Below are 16,708 nucleotides of genomic sequence, written 5' to 3'. Positions count from 1 at the left end.
CGCAAAGGAGAGAACTTGGAGGAAGAATCCCGCTTGAAGGCGGAAAAGAGACGCCATGAGCTGGACACTGATGCTTGTCCAAGAAGATAATGGGAGAAGAGAAAAGTGATGCCTCCCTGCCTCCTACTCCCCTCTCCCAAGGCCCACGGCCCAGCCAGGCAGGTCTGCCAGGGCCCCAGAGGCATGGGGCTTGCTTAGGACCCAGACTGTACAGAAGGGTTTAAGCCACATCCCCTCCCTCAAAGATAGGGAGTGAAAAAAACAAAACTAAAATTTAATGTCTACAAAGCATAAGGCTGCATCTAAGTCAACTGCCACTCTAATTGTTATGTGAAAATGTGTTCGAATATTAACCAGGCATGTATTTTAATGTGTTTGATTTAATAAGAAGTGTGTGTGTGTGCGCGCGCGCGCTCGTGTCTGACTCTTTGCAAGCCCACGAATTTTCCAGGCAAGGATACTGGTGTGGGTTGCCATTATTTCCTACTCCAGGGGATCTTCCCGACCCAGAGATCGAACCCGTGTCTCTTTCATCTCCTGTATTTTCCTGGAATAGCTTCGCCCAAAACGAGCTCCCTGGGAGCTCTACAAAGCTCTTAACAAAGACCTACACCTCCCCGGAAAGAAAGAAGAGGGAAAAGCTGTGAGCCTGAGTGTGTGCTCAGTCATGTCCGACTCTTTGCGACCCCGTGGACTGCAGCCTGCCAGGCTCCTCTTGTCTTTGGGATTCTCCAAGCACGAATACTGGACTGGCTTGCCATTTGAGCCTATCTCATCACTGAAAGGCTGAAGCCTCAGAGACAACGGCCCCTTGGCCTTGGCGGGTGCCTTGGACCAGAACCCAACCCTCCCTTCGTGGGGGATGAACTTCTTTGTCAAAGGGATCCTCAGCCCTCACACCACGAGGTCTCCATACACCTGCTGGTTCCAAGGAGGCTCGTGTTGCAGACCTGGGCTTTTTCTTTAGGAAAGAAGATTAAGGGGGAGTGTCAGAGCGAGACATGACTTTTCATCTATCTCCTCTTATCTCAGCACAGTCCTTCTCTGCCCAGCTTGTGCTCCCGTACAGAGAATGCCCTTTCTGCTTCCTGGGCTCTGAACTGGGCTGATTTTTGTTATATTGTTAGGGAAGGATTTCTTCTGTGCACAGCGGGGAGGCAGCTCACCCTATTTATATTTTAAACAGGTATTGACTGCCTGCGACTGACCCGCATGCCTGGCAGGTGCTATTTTTAAGGTACTCAGAGGCGGGCAGGGGAGACAATTATAGCACAACAAGGAAAACTGCAGAGGAGGGGTCTGAACAAGGTGTTTCAAGCCCTGGGGACACAAGGATCATTCTAGCGGAAGGTGGGGAGACCACACAGCGGAGGTGGCTCCGAGCTCAGCCTCCGACCAGGATGGGGTGTCCGGGGTCCCAGCCTGAGAGAGGACAGGGGTCAGGGGTCAGGGTCAGGGATGTGGGGCAGCAGGCTCAGGCTGGAGAGGTGGGTTGAGACCCGAGGGAGAGACCCAACATGCTGCCCCAGATTTTGGGAAGGTCTCGCCTAGTCTAAGGGAGCTACAGAAGGAATCTAACAAGGGGATACTGTCTCAGCTTCTGGGCTGTGGGGTACAGGCTGGAAAGGAGAGAGACGGGAGGCCTCTTCCACCAGTTGCCTGGGGGCAGCATCATCATGGCTACATCCGTACATCAGCTAGGACCATAAATGGGTCAGCCTGCTATGCTGACCTTCAAGCGTCCCCCATGGCTCCCTTTGGAGCTTGTCTGCCTATAAGCAAGTGATGCTGCTGTTAAAGCTCCTGCTGAGTTTGGTCCTAGATGCAAAGCCCAATGGAAACCCCCAGGCCTTTCTACTCGAGGTGTGGTCCAGGTACCAGGCCCATCGGCCTCCTCTGCGAGCTTGTGAGAAATACAGCACCTTGGGCCCACATCAGACCCACTGGACCCGGCTTCTCCAGTTCACCAGGGCCCTGTGTCTTTCTGAGGGCTCCCAGACCAAGTGCTCGCTGCCTGGGGCCGTGTGACCTCAAGGATGGTCCCTCCACTCCCAGACTCAGGCCAGGGAGGCTGAGCAGGACCAGGACTGCCCTCCAGATGCTAAGCAAGGCTTCAGCCTCGGGTTTTCGGGTTTTCAAGGCTCCAGGCTGGAGGCCAGCCAGAAGGGGCTCAGTCAGTCTCAGGCACAGGGCGTCGGGCGGGTGCAGAGGCAAGAAACAAAACAACCCGGGAATGCAGGTGAGCTCACGCCAGCGAGGAGCCGCGGCGAGTCGTGCTGGGGCACGCTTGTGGGTCTCAGTGAGGAGGCAGCCCGTACAGGTGGAGCTGTGCGCCCGGACCTGTCAGCACTTACATTATCCACGATTATCTGGATTCTTTTTCCATTTGGCCCCAGAGAAGGAGCCGCCACACAAAGAGTTTAGCAGAGCAAAGTCAGTGGCCTCACACTTGGATAGAACAGTATCCACAGATGCAAAGAATAACTAGTTTAACATGTGAGTGTGCGTGCGCGTGTGTGTGTGTGTGTGTGTGTGCATGTACAGGGGGTGGGGCTGCTGAAATACGACGCATCTTGTCAATGGGGAACTTGCAGAGAAGTTCTCTTCTTTTCTGCAGGTTTCAGTGTGAGAAAAGTTTTTCATCTCATGTAGGGCCTTGAGCCTTTGAAAATAATAAAAAGGAAAAATTTTGAATTAAAATTTATGGTTGAGCCTGCCTGTCTGGGAGGAGCTGGCTTAGTGGGCAAAGCTGACGCCAGGCAGGCTGCGGGGGCTGGGAGAAATTGGACACCAGCGTCCCTGTGAGTCGGAGGCGGGGGGCACTCTCCCACGGACCCGAGCGGTGGCCCCTCTTGGCTAGCCACTCCCAGCTCCGGCTGCACACCGGATGCTTCTATGGGAGTGTTTCAAAAATGCTGAGGCCTGAGCCACGCTGCAGAGCAAGCCCATCTGATCCTCTGAAGGTGGACACCATTCTCAAGAATATTTTCAAAGCTCTCCAGGAGATTTTGGTGTGACACCAGGGTTGAGAACCACCAAAGATTCCAGAGCTGGTGAAAACGGAATGGAGGGGTGCTGCTAATTTCTGTTGGCGGTGGGGTGGCTCAGTAGTACATGCCTCTGTGGTAACAGGAAGGATGATGCTAGCATCCAGCTGTTTGGGAGTTTTATCCACCTAGAGAGGGCCAGAATCAATAAGGAGGGTGAGTCTGACCAATCCAGAGGCCAGCTCCGCCCCTCCACGCCTCCCGGCTGCCCAAACATTTCCGATTTTCATGTAGGAAGCCCTTTTCAAAGAACTGGAACATCCATGATTTTATTTTAATGCGTGTACTAGTTTTCTATTGATGATGTAACCAATCAACACAAATGTAATGAATGTGCCTGAAACAACACTAACCTCTTACCTTACCGTCCTGGAGGTCAGTCTTCCAACATCAGCTTGTGGGGCTAAAACCAAGGGGTTCCCGGGGCAGTGCTCCTTCCTCAGGCTTTGCTGGGAATCCATTCTTCCCTTTTTTGAATTCTTGAGGCACCCACATTTCTTGGCTTGTGGTCCCTTCCTCGAATCCTCTCATCTCTGTTTGTCTCATGTCTCCTCTGACTTTCTGTTCTCTCTCCCTCATCTAAGAACCCTGTGATTACATTGGACTCACCAGGAGAATCTCCCAGTTGAAAATTCTTAACAATCTTTGGTCGGGGGCTATAAAGAAAGCTGAGCGCTGAAGAAATGATGTTTCTCAACTGTGGTGTTGGAGAAGACTCTTGAGAGTCCCTTGGACTGCAAGGAGATCCAACCAGTCAATCCTGAAGGAAATCAGTGCTGAATATTTTTTGGAAGGACTGATGCTGAAGCTGAAACTCCAATACTTTGGCCACCTGATGGGAAGAGCGGACTCATTTGAAAGACCCTGCTGCTGGGAAAGATTGAAGGTGGGAGGAGAAGGGGACGACCGAGGATGAGATGGTTGGATGGCATCACTGACATGATGGACAGGAGTTTGAGCAAGCTCCAGGATTTGGTGATGGACAGGGAAGCCTGGCATGCTGCAGTCCATGGGGTCACAAAGAGTCGGACCCGACTGAGCGACTAAACTGAACTTAACTGGGGGAACCTTTATCCCATCTCCAATCACAGTCACGTGAATCTGAAGGGCATTATTACCCCCATAGATGAGAAAACTGACGCCCACCCAGGGAGGGCTCCTAGATGGCAAAAGTGAGCCTGCGTTCTTGTAACTCCCTGTCTCATCACTGCTACATCTTAGCAGCCTCCTCCTGGGGTAATCACCCATCCTGGCCCTCTAGCCATGGGCCTCATTTTTTCTTTCCATAAAGATCAAGGTCCTCCTGTCCTCCTGTGGGGTTGGTTATTCTCACATCCTTGTAGTAGCTTCATGGGCACCCTGTAACTGATAGAAAGCGGTGTCACAGGGGAGCGCATTGCTACCACCAGGTCAGCACGCATCACGATGGAGCCCAGGAAGTCAGGTTCTCTCTGTGGGTCGGCACACATGGTTCTGGGTTCTTGGATCCCCTGACTAGGTCTGTATACACACACACCACATACATTTGTTAGAATTCCATCATGATTTATGTACTTCTATAATTAATCTCTGGAGAAGGCAATGGCAACCCACTCCAGTACTCTTGCCTGGAAAATCCCATGGACAGAGGGGCCTGGTAGGCTGCAGTCCATGGGGTCAAGAAGAGTCAGACACAACTGAGCGACTTCACTTTCACTTTTCACTTTCATGCATTGGAGAAGGAAATGGCAACCCACTCCAGTGTTCTTGCCTGGAGAATCCCAGGGATGGGGGAGCCTGGTGGGCTGCCGTCTATGGGGTCGCACAGAGTCAGACACGACTGAAGTGACTTAGCAGCAGCAGCAGCATAATTAATCTTGGTCTTTCTCTCTCAACCGTAAACTCCACAAAGACAGAAAACATACTTGTTTTTGCTCCCTAGTGCCTTGGCATTTAGGGGATGTTTAATAGAAACCTGTTAAATGAAGGAATGGTTGCCAGTAGTCCAAGGCTTACAGATTGTAAGTAACTACTTTGCCTCTGGAAGCTACGGTTGATGATATTAATATTCCCTCCTACTGCCTTCCCTGTAGGAGAACCAAACATCCTGATTCATTGACACGTGACCAACTGCAGGGGATTCTTCCCTGCCCTGCTTCCAGGTTTGGCTGTGTGACTTGCTTTGGCTGATGGAATGTGAATGGGTAAGACAGAAGCCTCATCTCAGCAGCATTAAAGGTAGTTACGTGGCTTGACCTGGTCTCTTGTACTTTTCCCTTTGCCAAAAGAACACAATATCCCAAGTATGATTGTTCCTTCTCAGGACATGTCCCAGAATGAAACGACTCATGGAGTGGAACCTGCGGCCGCCTTGCAGCTCTCAACACGAGTGAGAGTGAAGTTCTTGTTGCTGAAAGCCAATAAGATTTGAGGATCTTTGTCACTGCAGAGTTTAACAAACTCTGACAAATATAGACATCTTTACTGGCTGTTTCAGAACACATCCATCTTTCCTTTCTCCCAAACAGAGATCATGGTTCTGCCACCTACAAGTGGTGTGATCTTAAGAAAGTCGCACAACATCAAATTTTTACAGCAACATATAAAGCTTTTCCCCCCAACTTTATGATCAGTGATCATGAAGAATGAGCCCATCATTTGAAACTTGACCCCGTCCATTATAAATCGTCTTTGCACATGGAAGTATGATACCAGAGAAAGATATGGTACTATATATCTCTTGTTTTCTGCTGGTATCATATGCTCAAGCAAGGGGAAAATTCTCCTGTTGCTTAGCTCGAAGGGAATGATTGAGATTTTTCAAAGATAACTTTATTAAAAATTTTAACAGGAGTAGAGTAGGAAATAAGAATATAAATGCTTAAAATATGAAGGAGTTAAAGATCGAAGTATTCTGGAGTTGAGATTCCTTGCTGTATAACAGCCAGAAGTACAAGCCAACTCATGGATCTGGAGTCCTTCCCACCCACTCGGCTCCATCTAAGAAAACCAACCCCAAAGCCCCCTTTAGAAGCTCTCGGAGTCTCCTCCATCCCTCCTTCCCTTTCACTTTAGGACTGAGCATCAGCTGGTCACGGTGTGATGGGAATGGTGGCAATGAACTTGTTAGTCCTCTCAGTATAGATCGCCACGCTCTTGCCCTCCAAATCCAGAGACCATTGAAAGGTAGGTGGGAGACAGCGTGTATAGAGACCCCCAGCTCTTCTTCCAACCTCACCCCACAGACGAAGAAGAGAGAACTGTTTCCTCACCCTGCTGGACCTATCATTCAGAGCCCAGAAAATTTTAACTTTACTTCCCGGAGAGTGTAGGTCCTTTGTTCAATCTTCAATCCATAGGTTCAAAGACGACCAAGTCAATTGTTAGAATACCCTTGCAAATGAAAGAAAGAAAGAAAGTGAAGTTGCTCAGTCGTGTCAGACTCTTTGCGACCCCATCGACTGTAGCCTACCAAGTTCCTCCATCCATGGGATTTTCCAGGCAAGAATACTGGAGTGGGTTGCCATTTCCTTCTCCAGGAGATCTTCCTGACCCAGGGATTGAATTCAGGTCTCCCTCATTGTAGGCAGACGCTTTACCATCTGAGCCACCAGGGAAGTCCCTCCTGCTGTTGCTTATGTATTTTCAGACTGAATCAGAGTGTACCCAGCCTAATCACTGGGTGTGTTTTGGATTGGTCTGAGTTCTGTTGACTTCAACAGGTCAGCGCGCACCAACTGGGACGAAGCAGCCCACACATGGGAGAGACTGGACTCTAGCAGCAATCGCCCCATCACTGGTGTTGAGGGAGATTCCCTTTCCTTGCCAGGCTCCCTCGCCTCTGAGGGGGTGCGGGCGTTATCTAGAGAGAGTTTAGAATATGGGAACATGACTTGTCTCTTTCCTCAGAACTTTAGAAGGTTATTTACAAAGCCCTCCAGTTCCTGGGTCAAAAGGGCTCACCACAAGACCTAAGATATTCCCCCAAATGAGTCAATGTTTATCATCTGGGGCCTCAACTCAGGTGGCTTTCTGAGACTATTTGAGTTCCACTTAACTACTGTACATTGATCATTTGCAGGAGACCTTTTGCCCGCTGGCCCCTTGCTCTTTATTCTACTGAGCAATTGGGAATACACTTGACTTTCAAAGGCTCAACTTGCGCCATTCAAAGGAAAAATGTCCACCTCATTTTTAAGCCCTATCTTGTTCCCCTGCAGTCTGAGTAAACATTACTCACTAGTTGAAGTTACTTAGGCATCAATCATTTCCACTTCAAGGCAGAGGTAAAGAGAACAGAGATGTAAGCACACAAAAAGATTGAAATTTAACCTCCACCGCTGGGTGCTTTCCAAACTTGTTCAGATTAGTTCTTCAAAAAGAAGCCCCAGAGAACTGACGTTACCTCAGGTTCACTGAAATCCTCTTTCTCTCAAGGATTATACTTGAATTTGAAGCCAGTCTCCTGAAAGCCTCAGGCAGGTGGTCAACTTTGCTAGTGTGTGAGTATTTGCTTTCTCTCTCCTCTTTGGAGTAATTTCCACATGCTGTTGACATTCCTTTCTTCTCTGGTATGCCTTCCCTCAGATGGGTTTCTGACTAAGTGCACACGTGTGTGCTAAATCGTTTCAGTCGTGTCTGACTCTTTGCGACCCCAGGGGTTGTAGCCCACCAGGCTCCTCTGTCCATGGGAGTCTCCAGGCAAGAATACTAGAGCAGGTTGCCATGCCCTCCTCCGTGGGATCTTCCCGACCCAGGGATTGAACCTGCATCTCTTACATCTCCTGCATTAGCAGCGGCTTCTTTACCACTAGCACCGCCTGGGAAGCCCTCAGACTCAGCATCTTCTTCCAATACAGTCTCCTGGTCTACGAGCATCCACGTCCCTCTCTTTTTCCTTCCCTCCTTTACATCTACCCAGCGTCTGGAAAACAAAACAACAAAAAACCACTAAAAAGCCTGACCTCTGTAAGTTCCACTTTCTCTAATCTTATTGACTATTGGGAGCCATGTTTGGCTCTGAGATGCCGACACCCTCATTATATTAAGCAGAGGATATCGGTTTCTCAGACCACCTGCACTCAACTCATGTGGATCTTGTGGAGCACAAAGATTCCCTGAACCTCACTGCTTTTACTGAGCTGGGCTCTGGGAAGGGGACCAGGGAATCTGTATGTTTCACAAACTCATCATGTGATTCTTCTACCTGGTGAGGTTGGGGATCTGCTAATACTAAGGACTGAGATGGCTTTCGAGTAAAAAAATAAACCCTAGCAGGACCATGTGCTTTACTCTTTACTAGTGGCATGATTTTTTAACAGCTTTATTATATGATCATGCAATGTGATCATATACTTTGTACCTTCAGTTCAGTGGTTGCTGGTCCATTCACAGAGTGGTGCAGTCATTACTACAGTCAATCGTAGAACATTGCTGTTACACCAAAAGAGAAACTCTAGGTCCGTTAGCAGTCACTCTCCCTTTATTCTTACTGGGGCTTCCCTGGTGGCTCAGAGGTTAAAGCGTATGCCTGCAATGCGGGAGACCAGGGTTCGATCCCTGCATTGGGAAGATTCCCCTGGAGAAGGAAATGGCAACCCACTCCAGTATTCTTGCCTGGAGAATCCCATGGACGGAGGAGCCTGATGGGCTACAGTCCACGGGGTTGCAAAGAGTCAGACACGACTGAGCGACTTCACTTCCCTTTATTCTTAACCCTTTAGCCCTAAGACAGGCTTCCCCAGAGGCTCAGTGGTAAAGAATTCTGCTGCAAAGCAGGAGAGCTGGGAAGATCCCTTGGAGGAGGGCATGGGAAGATTCCCCTGGAGAAGGAAATGGCAACCCACTCCAGTATTCTTGCCTGGGAAATCCCATGGACAGAGGAGCCTGGTTTGTTACTGTCCATGGGTTCGCAAGAGTTGGACACGACTGAAGTGTCTGAGCAGCAGCAGCAGCTCTAAGAAATCTCTCATCTGCTTTCTGTCTCTATGCATTTGCCTATTTTAAATGTTCGTATCAGTGGAATCATACAATAGGAGACTGGTTCTTGCATTTACAATAATGTTTTCAAGGTTCATCCATGTTGGAGTATGTCAGTGCTTTATTCTTTTTTATGCCTGAGTAGTCTTCCATTGTATGGCTATACCAGTGTATGGATGAGCTGCCTCCGTTCCCTAGACTGACCTTCAGAGCATGAAACAGCTACTGCAAAGCGCAGGTGGTGCAGTCGCCGCCTCAGGCTCTGAAGGTCAGTCTAGGGGACGGTGGCAGCCCGTCTGAGGCACTGCTTCACTGACTCACTCTGTTGACACTCACAGCAGCACGTGTACCAGTAGCTTCAGCAGCTCTGCTGGGTCTCCTGCTTCAACTTCTCCCAGTCTTGGGCCAGGTGCCTATGACTTCTATGGCACGGGACACGGTTTCTCCAGCAGGTCACCTACGTCATCGAGGTTGCATGGGAGATAGCTTTCGGTTCCAGTTCCCAGGCAGATCCCAGCTGACCCTTGCTCTCCTCTGCTTCACAACAGCCTTCTTTTCGAATCTACTGCTCTGTAAACCTAATCAACCTCAGACTCGACGCCAGAGGCAACAGCCTTTCAGAGAATGTCCTACCAGTTTTCAGTGTCAGGTAACACTCAGTTCTTACAATAAATCCCCGATTCTACTTCTCTGAGTGAATCCTGGACAGTAAATCACAAGTCATTTATGCTACCTCTCCATCTAGAGAAACCTGGGATTTCTGAAAGGTGGTCTTCCTGGAGAGAGCAAATGTGGTCACACAAAGTTCTTCTCAGATCTGTAGCCCCAGGTTTCCCCATGCAGAGGGAGGTGGGGGGATCTTCCACCGGCTCCTCCTGTGCTAGGTTCCTGTTAGGATTGTAATTGGGCTTCCCCGGGTGGTGCTAGTGGTAAAGAACCCATCCGCTGATGCAGGAGGCATAAGAGCTGTGGGTTCTATCCCTGGGTCGGGAAGATCCCCTGGAGAAGGAAATGGCAACCCCTTCCAGTATTCTTACCTGGAGAATCCCATGGACAGAGGAGCCTGGTGGGCTACCGTCCATGGGGTCAAAAAAGAGCTGGACAGGACTGAAGCAGCTTAGCACACACACAATGCTGTAATAAATTACCACAAATTCCATGGCTTGAATCCTAACACAAATTTATTATCTTACAGTTCTAGAGGTCATAAGTCCAAAACAGGTCTCATTGGGTCAAAATAATGAAGTCCCAGAGGGGCTGTGTTCCTTCCACAGGCTCTAGGGGAGAATCTGTTTCATTGCCTCTTCCAGTTTCTAGAAGCCTCCTGCATTCTTTGGCTCGTAGTCTCTTCCTCCATCTTCAAGGTGGTAGCATCTTCAAGTTTTTCTCTGTTTCTCTCTCTCTTTCACACACACACACTATATATATATATATACACACACATATATATATACTGCTGCTAAGTCACATCAGTTGTGTCCGACTCTATGCGACCCCATAGACGGCAGCCCACCAGGCTCCTCCGTCCCTGGGATTTTCCAGGCAAGAACATTGGAGTGGGTTGCCATTGCCTTCTCCAATGCATGAAAGTGAAAAGTGAAAGTGAAGTCGCTCAGTTGTGTCCAACTCTTAGCGACCCAATGGACTGCAGCCCACCAGGCTCCTCCGTCCATTGGATTTTCCAGGCAAGAGTACTGGAGTGGGGTGCCATTGCCTTCTCTGATATATATATATATGTATATATAAAAAATGTATGTGATATATGCATACAACTCAATAATAAAGGCTGCTGCTTCTAAGTCACTTCAGTCATGTCCGACTCTGTGCGACCCCATAGACAGCAGCCCACCAGGCTCCCCCACCCGTGGGATTCTCCAGGCAAGAGCACTGGAGTGGGTTGCCATTTCCTTCTTCAATGCATAAAAGTGAAAAGTGAAAGTGAAGTCGCTCAGTTGTGTCCAACTCTTAGCGACCCAATGGACTGCAGCCCACCAGGCTCCTCCGTCCATTGGATTTTCCAGGCAAGAGTACTGGAGTGGGGTGTCATTGCCTTCTCCAAATAATAATAAAGGCAAACAACCCAATTAATAAATAATTTATAAATGGGCAAAGGGCTTGAACAGGCATTTCTCCAAAGAAGATATACAAATAACCAACAAGCACATGAAGATACTTAACCTTCTTAGTCAATAGGGAGATGGAAATGAAAACACAATGAGATCCCCTCACACACACCAGGATGGCAACAAACAGAACAAAAGGAAACTAACAAGTATGGGTGAGGATGCAGAGAAAGCGGCACCCTCGTTCGCTGCTGCTGGAAATGTAAAACAGTGTAGCCATTGCATAAAACATTTTGGCGATTCCTTAGTAAGTTAAACATAGAATTACTATACAATCTAACAATCACATTCTTAGGTATAGACCAAAAAAAAAAAACAGGTGCTCAAATAAAAACTTGCACGTGAATGTTCATAAGCAGCATCATTCACAATAACCAAAAGGTGGAAAGAATTCAAATGTACATCAATGGATAGGTGGATAAACAAAATAAGATATATGCATACAGTGGATATTATTTGGCAATAAAAAGGAATGAAGTCCTGCTACAAGCTTCAAGCTGGATGAACCTTGAAAAATTATATGAAGTGAAAGAAGTCCAGTGAGATGGCCACATACTGTAAGATTTCATTTATATAAAATATCCAGAATAGACAAATCCACAGAGACAGAAAACAGATCAGTGGTTGTGAGGGGCGCAGGGGAGGTGAGACTGGGGAGAACTGCTTAATGGACACATGGTTTCCTTCTGGGTGATAAAAATATTCTAGAATTTGACAGTGATGGTAGCTGCACAGCACTGTGGATGTACCGAATGCCACCAAGTCATACATATCAAAATGGCTTAAATGTTGTGTCACACCATATACACAAGAGTTTCTTTTAAAACTACCTTAAATGTGCCGTAAGACTCCCGCCAGGACTAAGCCCCCAGACTCTGACAATTCCAAGGTGTCACCATTTCTACAACTGGACCCTAAGTCTTGGCTGATCCTACACATTACGAGAGCAACCGCTGTTTATCCGTGGGAGGATCCTTCCTGTAAGGGCATGCCTGCTTCTAGAAATGCAAATAAATTCTCTGCGAATGAGGGTCAGTTCATCTCAGCAGCCTCTGCTGACCAGAGCATGGCATGGAGACCACAGCAGGGAGCGTGAGGCACAGATTCCAGGAGATTTTTGAGCAGTGCTGGGGATGACCTGAGGCCACCATAGGCACTTCTGACAGCTCCACTGGGGAGCTGAGGACCTTCTGTTCTGTGTTGGCCTTCGGGGATGGCAGGAGGTGGGGGGTTGAGTGTTCCAGTGTTCCCAAACTACCCCGGACACTCTGCCCAGAGAAATGATTATATTGCTGGAAACGTAGCTTGGCAGAGGTTAGAAAGCTGCCACTGGCCCAGAGTCCAGCTCTGTATTGTCTTCTAGTCACGTGGGACCCCTGAACTCCCCTCACTCTCTCCCTACCCCGCCAAAGGCTCTTCCTGGCTGGTTGTCCGGGTGGAGGTCCTGGCTGCAGGCTGACATGGTTCCCCAGACACTGCCCCCTCGGTCAACCCTCCATCCTTATCCTCACATTCGTCTACACAAATACTCTCCTTTCATGAACACTCAAATTCAGGCCAATCTCTCCCAGTTTAGAAAGTTCACTTCCTGCCCATCACTCCATCCTGGCCATCATTCTTCTCCCTCACCGTCATCTCTGACCTTGGTCAGTTACATTTCTGTTTCTTTGCTCCCAGGCTATGAGGCCAATGCCTTGTTTCATGACACAAGGATACTCCCAGCCAGCTCCAATGTGTGAGCTGAAAACACCTGCTTTTATACGCTCTCTTAGCAGATAATTTGTGTCCAGGGATGGCAGAAGAGCCAAGGTGAGGGAAGGGAAGGGCAGTTCATTGTCCAGGACCGTTTATCACAATGTGATACAAAGTTCAAGGATGCTGCTAGCCAGGCTGTCTCCCAAGTTGCTGGGGGGTGGGGGGTGCATGCCTAGAGAGGCCTCCGATTTATGAGGCTTTAAGATCAAAACAAGGTCAGGGGGAAAATTGGCAGACGCACTGTGAGTCCAAAGTGATTTCAACTAAAATAGGTAGAGAAGATAGAGATCGTAGAAAAGGGAATTTCAGATTTAGTGTCTGATGTACCAGCTCCTAAAAATAGGCAACCTCTCAGGCTGCAATTTTGGCTTTCTCTCTGCGTTGTCTCTTTGGAACTCTCTGTGCAAATGTTTCTGTGCTACGTTTCCACCTGATGGCTGCAAACCCTCTATTTGGAATCAACGGCACACTTCAAATGCAGTACATCTCTGATTGAACTTATTCATTGATTCATTCCTTTTCCATGCTCCTCTTATCATTTCTAAACTTCTCAGCATCCTGGCTGCCCTATCCGTTCCATTTCCCACCCCTAGCAGACCGTACCCCCAGCTGCCTGCCAGTTCTCAGGATCTCTGCCTGCTGGTTCTCTGGACTCCAGTCTACCCTAGACCCCAAATCCAAATTCTCTGAAGCCTGCCTCCAAGCTGCCTGTCCTTGCTACAAGCTTTTAATTTTTTTGTGAAAACTGTTATCTCATTTATTTTGCATCCAATGTTTCTTAACTTATCTATTATGTGTTGGGCATTGTGTTAGGGGCTGGGATTGCAACAGTGAACAAGACTCTTGGGGCTCATGACCTGATGAAGGAGATAATCATGAAGCTCAATTGCAAGGGTGAAAAAGTGCTGTAATAGGAAGGGAGGCTGCGTGTGCCTTGGGCCACAAAAGGACCATAGACCTCAGACTTGGTGGGTCAGGGAAGGCCTCCAGTACTTGAAGGATCCATCTAGATTCCTTAATAAGGGTTCAAGATTGCCCATACCAGGCCTATACCCTCTCGTCTCACATGCCATGAAGCATCCATAAAAGGCTCCTGCCTCTTTCCACACAGACCAACACCCTCCTAAACTTTTTTTTCATTTTTTGTTCTCCCTGGATTATCCCTGTTCCTTATCTCTATATGTCAAATTACTACTGAGTCTTCAAGAGCCACAGAAACACCACCTCCTCCCTGAAGCCTTCCTTGATTTCTTTACTGCCCTAGTCCCTGTGTATAGGGCACATTGGAGCCATCTGTATAGTTCCTCTCTGTACCATTGAGCTCTAGGGGCAGAAACCACATTCTGTTCATTTTTGAAAGCCCCAAATGACCTTCTTATCATCATACTCTGCACTGAGGTGAAGGTGATGATGAATTAAGGAAGATGCCCAGGGACTAGTCTGGGAAAAGGTCAAGAGCCAATCATACTTATCTACCTGTCCCGGGGGGCCTCAGCTTGCACCTGGTAGGTCCACAGCAAACCCCTCCTGACTGACTTTTTCACTCTCCCGTGCACAATCTCAGACTGTGTTGAGACAGAATTAAAGCTCTTGTACACATAACCAAGTCTTTCTCATATTTGGTGAAGAAGAACTCACTTTCATTCTGGGTTCATTGCTCTCTGCTTTCCTTTTCATTCCATCCTTCTCTACTTCTTACCTGGCTGGCAAACCTTCCCCTCCTAACCCAGTTCTATTTGAATTGACTGCCAGCCCAGCCCATAGGAGCTTCTCCCCCCACCCTCCTTGCACTTCGGCCCCTCACCTTGACTTTGTCTTGGAGAAAGTTTAAAAGTTTGGTTTTCTCCGACCGCTTTAATCATACTTGATTATCTTGATCAGCACTTTTACTCTGCATTGTTAAGACATTCTGCCTTGAATTCTGACTTCATCGGGGAAGGGGGGAGAGTTGAAAGGAGGACTGTTGATGATGGCTATATTTTATCACATGTGATGGTCATGGGTTACACATGCAGCTTGTTGGGGGCTGGGGGTTGGGAGGGGGAGAAGGACACTAAATACCATAAGTCACAGTGCAAAATATTTTTCAAGGAAACATCAAAGTCTTTTTCCACCGTGTCTTGCCTTGACCCCATTTCACACTGGCAGAACACAAACGCAAATTAAAATAAAAATACCAGGCTGGCTCCACGTAGCCAGTTGAGCTGTTGGACTAAGTGACCGATTTTATTGAAGTCACCAAATGCAAACATTCCAAGATTTATTTTCGTTGCTTATAATTTTTTTCTGCCTTCCCACTGGTGGGCTGTTTATTTCTAATACTTTGGTAGGAAAAAACATTTGCTCATACCAATGGAGGTCTTATACGCCAAGCTGCAAACCAGAGTGCCTTTTATTGACGAATAAAAACCCTGGAAAACAGGCTCTAGGGGGCCCCAAGGACAGCAAATTTACAAGCATAGTACAATTGACGCCATTATAATTAGTTCCCCCCAAAAGTCTCATTTTAAGGGCAGAGATCTGAATCTTTCTCTTTGGGCATGAATATCTCCGGACTAGAGCAAAAACATTACGAAGGGTGAGTCATAGACCAGCTTTGGGCTTTAAAGACTAACGCAGATCCTATAAATCTAACCCACATTCTTTTACTGGGAATGACTGACTTTTATGAAAACCAAGGATTGTAAATCAGAAACCTAAATAGCTTACTTTGCAGCAGATAAACACAGATTTATGTAGTGGGCTGAGCCCTAACTTAACCCTTTCATGGTGCCACAGAGGACCTGGGGCTGTGTTCAGTGGCGGTTGCTTATATCCAGCACCAGTATTTCTTCCTAAAAGCTGGAGGGTGGGGGCTAGACGTGTCAGGTTATCTGCAGCAGATGGAGGCGGGTGACGGGAGAAGCCCATCAAGCGTGCTTGCTACTAGCCCATCTCAGCTGGGTGCACATCAAGCCGCCAGGAGGAGTTGGCCCCTGGTTATTCCAAAGGACAGTCCCCAGCCTGTTGCGTGCCTACACACCAAAGCTAACCTAGAAGGTGCTTGTATGTGAAGCTGATCCCACCTGGGCTTCTAATCCCTACACGTGTGACATCTGGCAAGGCATCTGGTATTTTCCTGGACCTCAACCTTTTCATCTGCAAAATGGTACACCTGACAGGTTGTAAGAATTAAACAGGACAATCCTATCAGGTGCTTGAAACCATGCTGGATCATGATAAGCACTCAGTACACATCAGCCAAGATTGTTACTCTTATTACCAGAGCCACTGGTTATGTAGACCAGACTTCTCAAACTCTAATGTGCACATCCGTCACCTGGGGAATCTAATCAAAGTGCATATTCTGACCCAGTGCGCCTGGGATTCCGCATTTCCAACAAGTTCCCAGGTGAGGCGGATGCTTCTGGTCCAGGCACCCGGCTCTGGGTAGTGGAGGCGACAGAATTTGGAATTTACAAACCATGCCCACATCCCTTCTCATTCAGGTCTCATTTGCAAGCTTTGCCCTGTGCATTCTTCTTGCCCTTGATGCCACTAACTCCATCCACGTGATCCTCGCCAAAAGTCCTTCCAAATCCTCGCCTGCCCTCAGTGCACTGGGCCGGCCAGCGGGGGTCGGTGGCCCCCCTGTGCCCCTCGGCCCATCCCCGCGCCCCAGAGCCGCGCGCTTATCTTGTGGGACGGCAGACCGCAGTCCAGGCCAGCCGCGGGCTCTCGAGTTTAAGCGGGGCACGCCCTGTGCGCCCCACGCAGACTTTAAAGGGAAACAGGACCCGTTGATCCGATCGAGGGAGGAAACGGCATCTATCATTTTTATGTGGC

The 16,708-nt window shown here is 48.3% G+C and overlaps 1 long non-coding RNA gene across 2 annotated transcripts in view; it reads left to right on the top strand.

Moving 5' to 3' along the window:
- Positions 1 to 7,421: 7,421 nt before the first annotated feature.
- Positions 7,422 to 16,708, top strand: part of LOC113884518 — a 73,489-nt gene continuing 64,202 nt past the window's right edge. For both annotated transcript variants that reach the window (XR_003508897.1, XR_003508896.1), the window contains exon 1: positions 7,422 to 7,528. This is a non-coding gene — a long non-coding RNA (uncharacterized LOC113884518). The remainder of the gene's footprint in view (positions 7,529 to 16,708) is intronic.

This window comes from Bos indicus x Bos taurus, chromosome 26 (assembly GCF_003369695.1).
Source record: "Bos indicus x Bos taurus breed Angus x Brahman F1 hybrid chromosome 26, Bos_hybrid_MaternalHap_v2.0, whole genome shotgun sequence".
In the NCBI taxonomy this organism is placed as follows: Eukaryota; Metazoa; Chordata; class Mammalia; order Artiodactyla; family Bovidae; genus Bos; species Bos indicus x Bos taurus.
This window is presented reverse-complemented; position numbering and strand designations above follow the sequence as displayed.